This window comes from Bos taurus, chromosome 26, assembly GCF_002263795.3.
Source record: "Bos taurus isolate L1 Dominette 01449 registration number 42190680 breed Hereford chromosome 26, ARS-UCD2.0, whole genome shotgun sequence".
NCBI lineage: Eukaryota > Metazoa > Chordata > Mammalia > Artiodactyla > Bovidae > Bos > Bos taurus.
In genome coordinates, this window is record NC_037353.1 from 45447255 (window position 1) to 45461984 (window position 14730).

At 41.4% G+C, this 14730-nt stretch overlaps 1 protein-coding gene across 5 annotated transcripts in view; it reads left to right on the plus strand.

Moving 5' to 3' along the window:
- FANK1 (fibronectin type III and ankyrin repeat domains 1) overlaps nucleotides 1-14730 on the plus strand; it is a 110661-nt gene that overhangs the window by 52492 nt on the left and 43439 nt on the right. Inside the window, exon 1 of one of the 5 annotated variants that reach the window (XM_024985489.2) lies at nucleotides 7364-7461. The gene's annotated coding sequence lies outside the window, so the exon portion shown is untranslated. 5 annotated transcript variants of the gene reach the window in all.

The following is a 14730-nucleotide window of genomic DNA, read 5'->3' on the forward strand; positions in this document are numbered from 1 at the left end:
ACCTGAGTTCTGGGCTCTGGAGAATGGGAAGCCTGTGAAAGTTCTCTGAGATCCGGGTCCCAGGGATCCAGCAGGGCCCGCAGTGCTTCTTGGTTGCTAACTTGTCATTTTTCCATTTCCTGGGGAGCCACGGCCCCAGACCCAGCAGAGCTTGGCAGTGTCTGGAGTTGGACAGACTAGAGAAGGCTTTGAGTCCCAGCCTGAAATGTGGGTAAGGGATCAGCCTTGCTCCAGGTGCCTGAGCTAAGACAGTGGCTTCAAAGCACTTAGCATAGCATCTGGCCATGTGAATGCTTATATAAATGTTAGTATTACCACAACAGTTTTGTTTCTGTGGTGAAAAGCATAAAAGTATCCTAATAGAATCAAACAAATTTTAAATGAAATTGATATAAATTTGATATTCCAGAAGAATTTTAATAATTAATGGATTCTTTTTTTTTCCCCCCTGTTCTGGGCAAAATGGATTTTTACTTTAAAAAGACATGGAGAGGAACAATAATTAATAGCACCCTTATATAACTCAGAATGAACTATAGTTTAAAAAGAACAGTTGCCTAAAATGATAGCTTTGCCAAAGTGACTGGAATTTTTTTGTCAGTTGCTTTGTTTGTTGAAGAATTTCTGTGAAACCCTTGTAATACTCGTATTTGAGGCACCTATCTTATTTTTAATGACATTTTAATAAAAACCCCAGTTACATGCTTCATATCAAGTGATTTTCTTAGCTCCCATACAAAATCAAGTTTGTTCTAAGTAAGAAAAAATACGCTTTCTACGGAAGTGGAATGTCAAGGAGGCAAAGGTGGAGCAAAGGAAATATATCATACACAAGGAAAATTCAAAGAATTTTAGGTTTTGGAAGTTTTCTATTTGAATGAACTATGATCACTCATCCCAGATATGGCAGAATGCCATCTAAAGCCACATTCTTATTTATTCACATTTAAAAATAATGGATTAGTTCATAATTTTATTTTAAAGTCGTTATTGAATTTGTTACAACACTGCTTCTGTTTTTTGTTTTTTTTGGCCATGAGGCATGTGGGATCTTAGCTTCCCGGCCAGGGATTAAACCTACGCCCCTTGCACTGGAAGGAGAGGTCTTAACCCCTGGACCACAGCAGGGAAGTCCCATTTATTCACATTTTAAACTTAGACTCAGGAGAGAAATGGAGATTGATATAAATATTGAATAACTTGGCTGTATAGCAGTTTGGCTACAAAGTATGTATTCTTACCATGAACGTGAACATTTTACAGAGAATGCATGATAGCTCTTAAAGCTTAAACCAGTACTTTGTTTAAAATTGAAATATAGTTGATTTGCAGTGTTATGTTAGTTTCTGCTGTACAGCAAAGTGATTCAGTTATGCAATATGTATGCTTTTTTTATATAATTTTCGTTATGGTTTATCACAAGACATTGACTATCGTTCCCTGTGCTATACAGTAGAGCCTTGTTGTTTATCCGGTCTATTTATCATGTTTTGCATGTGCTAATCCCAAACTCCCAATCCGTCCCGCCCCATCCACACTCCGCCTTGGCAACCACAAGTCTGTTCTGTAGTTAAGCCGGTACACCTACCCTGGAAAGGAACAACAGCCAAGATAGGGATTGAATACATCTGAAGGGGGATTCAAGGTGATATTTATTGAGGATTCCACTGTAAGAAAAGCAAAAAAAAAAAAAAGGTTTTCTTGAAGATTGTAAAGAAAATATGATTTATTGGAGATATCCCTTGCTTCCATGCTCTAATATCAAGCCTCCATATATAATGCAAGTTTTATACTAGCATAGAAAAGGGAAAGGAGCAGTCAGATTTACTGTTATGTATGAGCATGAATAATTTTTATTTTTATTGCTTTCCTACTTCAGATCAAGTTGAAGTTTTTCCCTTTTGACCAAAGGCTCTTGTTTGGTTTGCAGAGAGTATAGCAGAGGTACATGAAATGTCATATATTTATTGTGTACGTTTGTGATGGGATGTAACATAATTGAAGTAGTAATTCAAAAGTTATGGTTAGGAATTTTAAATAAATTTAAAGTCAGAGTTTAGTAATTAACTTCTAAGAGTTAAGCAGTTGTGTGATAATCTGTGGGTAGACTCATTTAGCGACCAAGAAGGGACTCACTCAGGCCCCTTAAGAAAGTCTCTGACAAACCAAAGGGAAGATAATTTTAGTAAACAATTCAGAAGGAGAAATGTGAACTCATTATGAACTTGTAAGGGTGAGTCCTGGGTAGTGTAGAACCTGTCACGATCTTTCTCTAAATAGTGCCATACGATTTTACGTTATGCATAGGAATCTTAGAAGAGTCCATTTCCGTCCTCCACAGCCTTTGTCTCATTCTGGTTTGCTTCTGTATATCCCATTAACCTCCCAACGCATTTCTATAATGTTTACTTTAGGAAGATGATGTATTTTATGCTTCCCCATACATTTGCTGTTTCTCGTGACCATTATTCCTTTGTGTAAATGCAGATTTTCATCTTGTATGATTTCTCTTCTGCCTGAGAAACTTTCTTTAACATTTTTTATAATTCAGCATTGCTGGTGATGAATTCTCTTGGCTTTTTTTTTTTTTTGCCTTAAATCTAAAAAAAGCCTTTATTTTCATTTTATTGCTTAAAGACATCGTCCCTGGGTAAAGAAATCCAGCACTCAGAACTTGAAAGACGTCTCTGCACGGTGATAGGTTTCCTGGTGGCTCAGATGGTAAAAGTGTCTGCCTGCAATGCAGGAGACTGGAGTTTGATTCCTGGGTTGGGAAGATCCCCTGGAGAAGGAAATGGCAACCCACTCCAGTATTCTTGACTGGAAAATTCCATGGATGGAGGAGCCTGGCGGGCTACAGTCCAAGAGGCTGCAAAGAGTCGGACACAACTGAGCGACTTCAATGCAGTGTGATAGGCTTGCATGTTTCTGAGGAGATGTCTGCTGTCAGTCTTATCTTTGTTCTGTGATTCGTTTTTTTCAATCTGTGGCTGCTTTTAATATTATTTGCTGAATTTCAACAATTAGATTAAAACCAATGCTATCAATATTTGGCATGGTTTTCTTAAGTTTATTCTGCTTGAGGTTCTTGAAGTTCTAGGTCTGTGGGTTTATACTTCTCATCAAATTTAGGAAATTTTGGCTTTTTTTTTTTTTTTTTTGGCTTAAAACAACATCAGTTTATTGTCTTACACTTCTTGAGGCTGGGCTCCCCCTGAGGCCTGTAGGAGAGGATTATTCTTTGTCTCTTCCAATTTCTGGTGTTCTCCTGGGAATCCTTGATGTTCTTGACTTGGAGACACATCACTTGGATCTCTGCCTCTGTTGGACAGAGGACAGACATAGCATTGTCCTTGTGTCTGTCTAGGTCTCTTTTCTTCTTGTTAGGACATGAGTCACATTGGACTTTCGTCCCCCTCCACTCCAGTAAGACCTCTCCTAACTAATTACATTCGGTTATCCTCTGTGCAAAGAAGATCGCATTTCCAGGTGCTGGGGACTGAGGACTTCTACATACGTTTTTCGAGTGTGAAAATTCAACTCATAACAGGGAAAGAATTGAAGATGTAAGTGAGAGACTCCCGAGTTTAGTTTTCTGTAAGAAAAATGGAAAATGTAAAATCCATGAGCAAAATTAAGTGGTATATGATGCTCAGTTTTTAGCCCTTTACATTGTATTTCCAGTTTACTTTCTTAAATCTAGGCAATGTTTCCATATATTCTTTCTTTTCACCAGCTGCTATGGTAATATTCTTCCTCTGTATGCATATTTCTATTGCATTTCCCTGGATTTAATAATAATAAGCATTACCAATAGTGAGATAAGAATGATAAGGTGTTTCCTACACAAAATTTTTATGATTATCTCACTTGGAAAAAGGAGAAATAAAAGATTAGAGGAATACGTTTTGTTTTAGAACGTTATGTTGAATACATCAGTTAAAATCAGTGTGCGGCTACTGCACAGCATGATATGGCCATGAAGATACACAAGCAAGGTTAAACATTTGAACCAAAAATGACCCTCAGATCTCTGAGCAGTTCTCAGATGTATTGCTATTATTCTTCTAATTTTCTGTCTCCTTTTTCTCCTTTGAACTACAGTTACATGTATGTTGAACTGCTTGATGTTCTTTTGAGTCAGTGACTGAGTTCTCATCTTTTCTCTCATTGTGGTTCATTTTACCAGTTTTGTACTGCTGTGTCTTCTAGTTTATTGGTGCATTTTCTGCCATGTGTAATCTGCTTTTGATTCCACTCCATTTTTCATTTCAGATTGTATCTTTCATTTCAAGAAGTTTCAATTTGGTATTTTTATGTCTTCTGGCCTTTTTGTTTATCTTCTTAAACGCACAGAGCATAGTTACATTAGGTAATGTACTTGTTTATAAATTCTGTCACCTCTGTTACTTCTGGGCTCATTCCTATCGATTGTTTTCATTACGGGTTGTATTTTCTGCCTTTTGCATATTGGTGATGTTGTTCCTAAAATAAAGTTTATTGTTTTTTTTTTAAATCACAGTTTAGAGTTATAAAACAATTATAAAAATGAAATAGTATGGGTTCTCACATAATCCACAGTTTCCCCTATTAGCCTCTTACATGAATATGGCACCTTTGTTACAAGTAATGAACCAATGTTGATAAATCATTATTGACTGATTCAGATTTCTTTAGTTTTTACCGAATGCTCTTCTTCTGTTCCATGATCCCATCCAGAATACACATTACATTTCGTCTTCATGTCTCCTTAAGTTCCTCTTGGCTGTGACAGTCTCAGACTCTTTTCGTTTTTGGTGACCTTGGCAGTCTTGAGGAGTGCTGGTCAGGTGTTTTGTAGAACATCTAAATTGGGATTTATCTGCAGTTTTTCTCATGATTAGATTGAGTTTATGGGTTTTGGGGGCAGAAAACCAGAGGTGAAAATACCATTTTCATTTCACTGAATTAAGGACACACCCTGTCAACGTGACTTAACACTATTCACGCATACATTTTAATCTCCCGGCTGATACCCTGCTTGTCAGGTTTCTTGGTAAAGTTACTCTCCTTTTCCCCTTCCTTTCCCTACTGAATGCTCTGTGCAGCCCGCACTGACGGAGAAACGAGTTATATTCTATTTCCTTGAGGGCAGAGTGTCTCCATCAATTACTTGGAGTTCTCCTGCATAGGAGATTTGCCTCTTCTCCCATATTTGTTTTGTTCACTCCTTTATTTATATTAGTGTGAAGTCAAGGATATATATTTTATACTTGGAGTTATAGTCCAATGCTCAATTTATTTTGCTACTCAAATGTGCCAGTTTTCACCATTGGGAGTTTTCTTTTTTTTTCTGGCTGGCTCTTACTTCTTTTGGCGTACCCACTGTGCTGGACTTTTGTTTTCTTTTAGCATTAACTTACTTTCTGGAAGACTAAGATGCTTCAGGCTCATTCATCTTCCGTGTTTCCTGCCCCATTTCTAGAATCAGCCCTTTAATCAAGGAGTTCTTCTTTCTTTAATTGAAGCATTAGGAACCCAGATCTCTGTGCTAGATGAGCTTATTGCTATTGGCATAGCTGCTTTTAGCCCTTCTCCTCTGACAGAACAAGGAAATACGAGCATATGCGTGCATGCGTGCTAAGTTGCCTCAGTCGTGTCGACTCTCTGCGACCCTATGGACCGTAGCCTGCCAGGCTCCTCAGTCCATGGGATTCTCCAGGCAAGATTACTGGAGTGCCCTCATCCTGGGGATCTTCCTGACTTAGGGATTGAACCCGTGTCTCTTGCATCTCCTGCGTTGGCAGGTGGGTTCTTTACCACTAGCACCGCCTGGGAAGCATACATACACGTACCTAATGAATATTTGTGTGTGTGTAAGTGAAGCGAGATATGCAGTCATGCTGTCTCCAACTGTAGTTCACTAGCGTGTGGATCGTCCTAACCTCCTCTGCCTGCTCATCTGTAAACACCCACTCCAGCAGAGAAATCCGACTCCCACTATCTGCCGTCCATTTAGTTAATTGTCTAAACTTTGTATGCTAAGTCACTTCAGTTGTGTCCGACTCTGTGTGACCCCATAGACGGCAGCCCACCAGGCTCTGCTGTCCCTTGGATTCTCCAGGCAAGAACACTGGAGTGGGATGCCATTTCCTTCTCCAATGCATGAAAGTGAAAAGTGAAAGTGAAGTCGCTCAGTCGTGTCTGACTCTTCGCGACCCCGTGTACTGCAGCCTACCAGGCTCCTCTGTCCATGGGATTCTCCAGGCAAGAGTACTGGAGTGGGGTGCCATTGCCATGCATGTTAATATCAGAATGCTTAACCTGTACCCTGGGGGAAATGAGGTGATCAGCTAGTGTATAGTGCTTGGGTACAGTTTCTTTAGCCCTCAGTTTTAGAGATTCTGCTTATTTCCAAAGTGACTTAGGGCAGAAAGAGCCCTTTCCCCTGCCTCAAAGAGGAGACTTACACATCCGTAATAGAGTTTGATTGTTTTGCCACACTCTGCATTCTGCCTTGAGATTCTGCAACCACCTAAATGATTTTTTAAAATGTGCACATAGTAAGCTTCATTCTTTGTATTGTAAGGGTCTATGTTGTTCACTCAGTCATGTCTGACTCTTTGCAGTCCCATGAGCTGCAGCACACCAGGCTTCCCTGTCCTCCACCATCTCCTGGAGTTTTCTCAAACTCATGCCATTGAGTTGGTGATGCCATCCCACCATCTCATCCTCCGTTGCCCCCTTCTCCTCCTGCCCTCATCTTTCCTGGCATCAGGGTCTTTTCCAATGAGTCGGCTCTTTGTAAGCCTCTATGGTTTTTGACAAATGCTGTGTCACGTGTCCACGTTTACAGTATCATGGTTGTTTCACTGCCCTGAAAAATGCCCTGACGTTTCACCCCTTCATCCCGCCTTCCCTCTCTTGAGACCTCTGGCTGCTCTCTTTCTCCTGTCTCCATAGTTTTGCCTTTTTGAGAACATTACAAGTAGACTCATACAGATGTATCTCTTTCATATTGGTTTCTTTCATTTAGTAATTTGCATTTAAGAGTCTAACATTTTTTTCATAGCTTGATAGCTCATTTCTTTTCATTGCTGAATATCATTCTGTGGTAGGGAGGTACCACAGTTTCTTTATCCATCAAAGGACCTATTGTTTCTGCTTGTTTTGGTGGTTATGAATAAAGCTGTTGTAAACATTATCAAGCTTTTTGGGTAAACATAAGTTTTCAAGTCAACTGGGTAACTGGGTGCATGATTGCTGAATCGTATGTTTAGCTTTGTGGAACATAAGGCTATGTTTAAATTGTGGGAAGAAAACAACAACAAAAAAAACCCAAAAAACCCTGCCAAACTGTCTTCCAAAGTGGCCACACCATTTTGCATTTTTACCAGCAGTGAATGAGTTCCTACCGCGCTGCATCTTTGCTAGCATTTGGGATTGTCAGGCTTTTGGATTTCAGCCATTCCAACATACCGTGTAAGTGGCGTCACGTCGTTATTTTAATTCGCAGTTTCCTAATGATGTATGATCTTGAGCATCTTTTCACGTGTTGTTTACCATCTGTGTGTCTTCTTTGGTGAGGTATCTGTTCAGCTCTTTTGCCAATTTCTTAATTGAGTTGTTTTCTTATTGTTGAGTTTTAAGAATTCTTTTTTATATTTTGGATACAAGTTCTTTATCCAGCATATGTTTTTACAAATATTTGCAAAATGCTTTCATTTTTGTTGTTGGTAAATTTGTTTGTTTCATTCTTGCTCCTGAAGGGAATTCTTTACTGAGTATGCTGCTCTAGACTGATGGTTCCCTTTCCCTTCCCCTCTGAAGGTACTTCTGTGTTGTTTTATGGCTTCCCTTGCTGTTGTCGAGAATTCTGCAGTGATGCTAATGTTCCTTTGTAAGGGGATGTGTATTTTTTCTCTGGTTGCTTTTGGGGTCTCATCATTACCTTTTTCTTCTTGTTCCATTTTTCTGTCTGGGTATGTTTTTCCTGCTGATCCTGTTTGGAAAGTGTTTTGCTACCTAAAGTTGTGAATTCATGTTTTTAATTAGTTATGTCGCATTTTCAGTGATTATCCTTTAAATGTTGTCTCTCCCCTATTGTCTCCATTCTTCCCTTGAATAAATATGTTAGATCTTCTCTTTCTGTTTTCTTAGTCTCTGTTTTATACGTCCATTCTTTGCTTTATTCTGGGAAAGCTGGGTAAATTCTTCAGATATATAATTATCTTTTCACTTTTTGCTTACTTTATTATTCACCCCACCTACTTAGTTTTATGTTTCAGCAATTATATTTTGACTTCTAGAATTTCCAGTTGCTTTTCTCCTCAGATATTTTTGGTCATTTCTAACAATTTGTTGTTGTTGTTATATACTCAACTTTGGGAAGAATTGTTTTATTTCTTTAAAACTTCTGTACCTGGCTCTTGGATAGCCTGAATCTGACAATTTCAACCTCTTCCGTTCTCAGAGGGTGTTTGAAGTGTGGGTTTTATTATAATTTAGGTGTGGTGAGGCTGACAAAGCAGGAGATGACTGCAGCAGTGGAGAAGGTGACTTGTTACAGTTCCCAAGGGGCAGGGAAATGCCATGTGGGGGCTGCCCAGGGAGGCGCCGGGAGGCAGCGTGAGCAAGTCGAACTGCAGGCAGGAAGGAGCCTCGCTGCTGTGGTTTCTGTGCAAAAAGCTTACATGGCACAGTAAGCAGGCAGCAGGCTTCAGCTTGGCTAGTTTGAATAATTTCCACAGGCTCTGGCAGGGAGGCCCTGTCCCTGGTTGGTTGGTACCATCCTGGAGTGATGAGGGCTGGAGATGCTGGCCTGGAGTTTGTCATCAGAAGAGGTGGGGGTTGTGTGGACTCTGGCCTGGTAATTTTTGTTCATATGAAAGGTGCACTGGAGGGCAAACTTATCATCTCCAGGAATCGGCTAGCCCTGAGAGGGACTGTTTGCCCAGGGTCAGTAGGGCCCCAGATGTCTAAACAGCAGAGGGAAAAGACATGTTTTCTACCGAAAGACACGTCTCTGACTCTGTGAGCTTGCTTGTCTTCCTTTGTGTTTGGCGATCTTTGATCTTAAGTTATGGCTGAACTGGGGACTCTTTCCTTCAGAAAGCATTTGCTTCTGCCCTGGGGGTAGCTGAGGGGCTCATGGGAACGGTGACCACTTTGGAGTCCCTGGAGACGCTCAGAGCAGGGGCTCTGGCTCAGCAGCTGCCCTCCAAGTTCAATATCCTGGTAGCATCTTTGCTGTGTTGCCCTGGGCTCCTGATAACTTTATGCCCTGCTGTTTACAGGTCAGGCCTGCTCTGCATCTCCACCCCTCTGGCTCCCTGCTTCTCTGGTCCTGGTTCTCTGCCTCTGTAGGTTCCGTGGTTCCTGTTTTCTGGGTGTTGCTACACAAGCAGACCTTGAAGGTATTGTGGGTTCAGTTCCAGACTGCCGTGATAAGGCGAATCTCACAAAAAAGTGCATTACTCAAATGTTTTGGTTTCCCTGTGCATATAAAAGTTCTGTTTAGACTATACCATTGTCTGTTAAGTGTGAAGTAGCCTTAGTCTGGAAAAACAATGTGCATCCCTTAAATAAAAAATACTTTATTGCTAAAAATGCTATCATCCAAGCCTTCAGTGAATGGTAACATCAAAGATCACAGATCACTATAACAAATATAACAGTAATAATAAACACGTTTGGAATACAAGAAAATGACCAAAACACGACACAGAGACATGAAGGAGCAAATGCCGCTGAAACAGCAGCGCCGTTAGACTTGCACAGTGTGGGCTTGGCGCAGACCTTCGCAGTTTTTTTTTAAAGCTAAATCTGTGAAACATCATATGAACCGTAGCCCACCAGGCTCCTCTGTCCATGGGATTCTCCAGGCAAGAATACTGGAGTGGGCTGCCATGCCTTCCTCTAGGGGATCTTTCCAGCCCATGGATCAAACCCTCATCTCTGACATCTCCTACATTGGTAGGCAGGTTCTTCACCACTAACGCCACCTGGGGAGCCCAGACTTTATAATAAATCCAAGTGCAGTAGAAAGGTGAAGGGGGTGTGCCTGTCCTGCCTTCGGTACACGGAGGCACTGATTTCTCTTCCCTCTGGTTGCTGATTGATGCAAATCCTGCTCATATTTTAAAACTTTCCATGGAGTGGGGAGGCAGCTGAGAAGTGGGCTGTCTCTAGGTCATTCTACCTTTGATGAGACCAACAGTGTCTCAAAGGACACGTCCCATCCCAGGTCTAATTGTTGTGGCGTGGAGGGCCCTTTAGAAGACAGTCTTTGATGTCTGAATCTCATCCCATTCCATGACCGATCTCACTGCCTCCCTGGCCCTAACTGACCGCCCCGACCTTCCACCTGAGTTGCCGCAGTGGCCTCCTTGATGGTCTCCTTGCTCCCATCCTTACCCACTTCGGTCTGTTTCCAATATGGTAGCTGGAGGGATCCTGTTAAACCCTAAATCAGATCACTCTTGTCCTTACAACCTTTGAATTGCTTTCTATCTCACGTAGAAGAAAGTAAAGTCGCTCAGTCATGTCCAACTCTTTGCGACCCCATGGACTGTAGCCTACAAGGATTCTCTGTCCATGGGATTTTCCAGGCAAGAATACTGGAGTGGGTTGCCATTTCCTTCTCCAGGGGATCTTCCCAACTCAGGGATGGAACCTGGGTCTCCCTCATTGTAGGCAGACACTTTACTGTCTGAGCCACCAGGGAAGTCAAACATTTTTACAGAGACCCAAAGGCCCCAGGTAACACCCTCCCCTGCCTCTTCTCATGCCTTCTCTCACTCACCTCCTCCTGTGGATGCTTCCTGGGCTCCGTGCAGTGCAGGGACCATGCTGGGCCTGCTCTTGCCTCAGAGCCTTTGCACTGGCCATGCCGGCTGCATGCGGTGCCTTCCTCCGACTTTGGCATGACTTATGTGCTGTCCTATCAGCTGCTTGCTCACAAGTGTCACATCCTCAGAGGGACCATCCTCTGCCACCCCAGTGTAAAACTGCAACCGACCCCACGCTCCCTCGTCCCATTCTGCTTTATTATTTTCTTTCTTAACACTTAGTGTCATCTTACGTACTGTATATTTTATCTTGTAAAAAATCAACTTTATCGGGATGGGACTTACATGTGGTATTAATAAAATGTAACGCTGTGTAAGTATGCAGTTAGATGACTTTTGCCAAATGGATTCATCAGTGTAACCATTGCTGAGGTCTAGAGAGGGCATGTCTATCACCAACAACTCCCCGTAGGTCCCTCTGCTACTTTCAGTAACAGCTTGAGGATCTGATGACGGTCACCATCAATGCTTGCCTTTTCTAGAACGTCATGTAAATGGAGTCAGTCTGTATGAACTTGGTTGTCTGGCTTATTTTATTCAGCCTCATGTTTCTGAGCTCCATCTAGGTTACAGTGGGGCTTCCATGGTAGCTCAGATGGTAAAGCGTCTGCCTGCAACGTGGGAGACCCAGGTTCGATCCCTGGGTCGGGAGGATCCCCTGGAGAAGGAAATGGCACCCCACTCCAGTACTCTTGCGTGGAAAATCCCATGGACAGAGGAGCCTGGCAGGCTACAGTCCATGGGATTGCAAAGAGTTGGACACGACTGAGCATTCACACACTAGGTTACAGCACATATCTGTAATGGTAACTAGTCACTGGTTATGATGATTAGCTGATCAGTCTTTTTTTATCGCTGAGTGGTATCTCCTTGCATGGATGTTCTATAGTCTGTTCATTTACATGCTGATCGGCACTTGGATTTTCCAGGTTTTATTGATTATGAGTAAAGCTTCTCTGAATGTTCACGTGTGGCCATATGTCTCATTTGCTTTGGGTAAATGCCTAAGGGTGGACTTGCTTGCTCATTGCGCAAGTCTATATTTACCCTTTTGAGAAGCTGCCCAACAGTTACTGAAAGGGATGGCACCGTTCTGGATTTCCACCAGGACTGTGCGGGTTGCAGCTGTTCCGCATTCTTTTGACACTGGGGGTCCTTAGTGTCTCTCATTTCAGGTGTTCCGGGTGTCGTCTTCTCATTTCAATTTCCATTTCCTGGTGACTAGTAATATTGAATATCTTTTCATGTTCTTTCTAGCCATTTGTAAATCTTCTTTTGTGAACTATTATTTCATGTTTTCTCCTTGTTTTTAAATTTTGTGTCTTCTTCTTATTGAGTTGTAATATATTGACATATTAATAATTATTGTCTGGACACAAGTCTTTTTAGATATATGAATTGCCAATATTTTCTCCCACTGTATGTATTACCTACTGGAGAAGACAATGGCAACCCACTCCAGTACTCTTGCCTGGAAAATCCCATGGACAGAGGAGCCTAGTAGGCTAAAGTCCATGGGGTCGCAAAGAGTCAGACACGACTGAGCAACTTCCCTTTCCTATGTATTACCTTTTAATTTTACTAGCAGTAATTTTACAAAGAGCAGAACTTTTCATTTTATTGAAGCTAAGCTTATCAAATTGCTTTCTTTTATGGTTAATGTTTTTTGTGTCCTGTGTAAGAAATTTTTTGTGTAATCTATGGTGGTAAAGATTTTCTCCTAACAGTCAGTGTACTTTTTGTATCTTTTCCCTCCACCCATTAAAACACAAGCTCCTTGAGGTGGAGATTTTTTTTTAAATTTATTGTTCAATCCCCAGTATTGCATCAGTTCATCATTCATAGTAGGCTCTCAGTAAATATTTGTTGTTGTTGATCAGTCTCTCAGTTGCTTCTGACTCTTTGTGACCCCATGGACTGCAGCATGCCTGGCCTCCCTGTCCTTCACCATCTCCAGGAGCTTGCTCAAACTCATGTCCATTGAGTCGCTGATGCCATCCAACTATCTCATCCTCTTTTGTTCCCTTGTCCTCCTGCCTTCGATGTTTCCCAGCATCAGGGTCTTTTCAAATGAGCCAGCTCTTCACATCAGGTGGCCAAAGCATTGGAGCTTCAGCTTCAGCATCAGTCCTTCCAATGAATATTCAAGACTGATTTCCTTTAAGATGGACTGGTTTGATCTCCTTGCAGTCCAAGGGACTCTCAAGAGTCTTCTCCAACACCACAGTTCAAAAGCATCAGTTCTTCAGTGTTCAGCTTTCTTTATGGTCCAGCTCTCACATCCATACGTGCCTACTGGAGAAACCATAGCTTTGACAAGACAGACTTTTGTCAGCAAAGTAATGTTGTCTGCTTTTTATTATGCTGTCTAGGTTTGTCATAGCTTTTCTTCCAAGGGGCAGGCATCCTTTAATTTCATGGCTGCAGTCACCATCTGCAGTGATTTTGGAGCCCAAGAATATAAAGTCTGTTACTGCTTCCATTGTTTCCCCATTATTTGCCATGAAGTGACAGGACCAGATGCCATGATCTTCATTTTTTGAATGTTGAGTTTTAAGCTGGCTTTTTCACTCTGCTCTTTCACCGCCATCAAGAGACTCTTTAGTTCCTCTTTGCTTTCTGCCATAATGCAGAAAGGTGTCATCTGCATATCTGAGGTTATTGGTATTTCTCCTGGCAATCATGATTCCAGCTTGTGCTTCATCCAGTCCAGCATTTCTCATGATGTACTCTGCATGTAAGTTAAATAAGCAGGGTGACAATATACAGCCTTGACATATTCCTTTCCCAGTTTGGACCCAGTCTGTTGTTCCATGTCCAGTTCTAACTATTGCTTCTGACCTGCATACAGGTTTTGCAGGAGGCAGGTAAGGTTGTCTGGTATTCCCATCTCTTGAAGAATTTTCCTCAGTTTGTTGTGATCTACACAGTCAAAGGCTTTAGTGTAGTCAATGAAGCAGAAGTAGATTTTTTTCTGGAATTTTCTTGCTTTTTCTACAATCCAATGGATGTTGGCAATTTGATCTCTGGTTCCTCTGCCTTTTCTAAAACCAGTTTGAACATCTGGAAGTCCTTGGTTCATATACTTTTGAAGCCTATAATGGAGAATTTTGAGCATTATTTTGCTAGCATGTGAAATGAATGCAATTGTGCGATAGTTTGAACATTCTGTGGCATTGCCCTTCTTTGGGATTGGAATGAAAACTGACCTTTTCCAGCCACTGCTGAGTTTTCCAAATTTGCTGGCATATTGAGTGCAGCACTTTCACACACTGATCTTTTAGGATTTGAAATAGCTCAACTGGAATTCCATCACCTCCACTAGCTTTGTTCGTAGTGATGCTTCCTAAGGCCTACTTGACTTCATACCCCAAGATGTCTGGCTCTAGGTGAGTGATCACACCATCGTGGTTATCTGGGTCATGAAGATCTTTTTTGTACAGTTCTTCTGTGTATGCTTGCCACCTCTTCTTAATATCTTCTGCTTCTGTTAGGTCCATACCATTTCTGTCCTTTATTGTGCCCATCTTTGCATGAAATCCTTCCCTTGATATCTCTAATTTTCTTGAAGAGATCTCTAGTCTTTCCCATTCTATTGTTTTCCTCTGTTTCTTTGCATTGTTCACTTAGGAAGGCATTCTTACCTCTTCTTGCTATTCTTTGGTACTCTGGATTCAAATGGGTGTATCTTTTCTTTTCTCTTTGGCCTTTTGCTTCTTTTCTTTTCTGAGCTATTTGTAAGGCCTCCTCTAGCAACCATTTTGCCTTTTTCATTTCTTTTTCTTTTTTGTAGTTTCTTTTTTTTTTTTTATTTTATTTTTAAACTTTACATAATTGTATTAGTTTTGCCAAATATCAAAATGAATCCATCACAGGTATACATGTGCTCCCCATCCTGAAC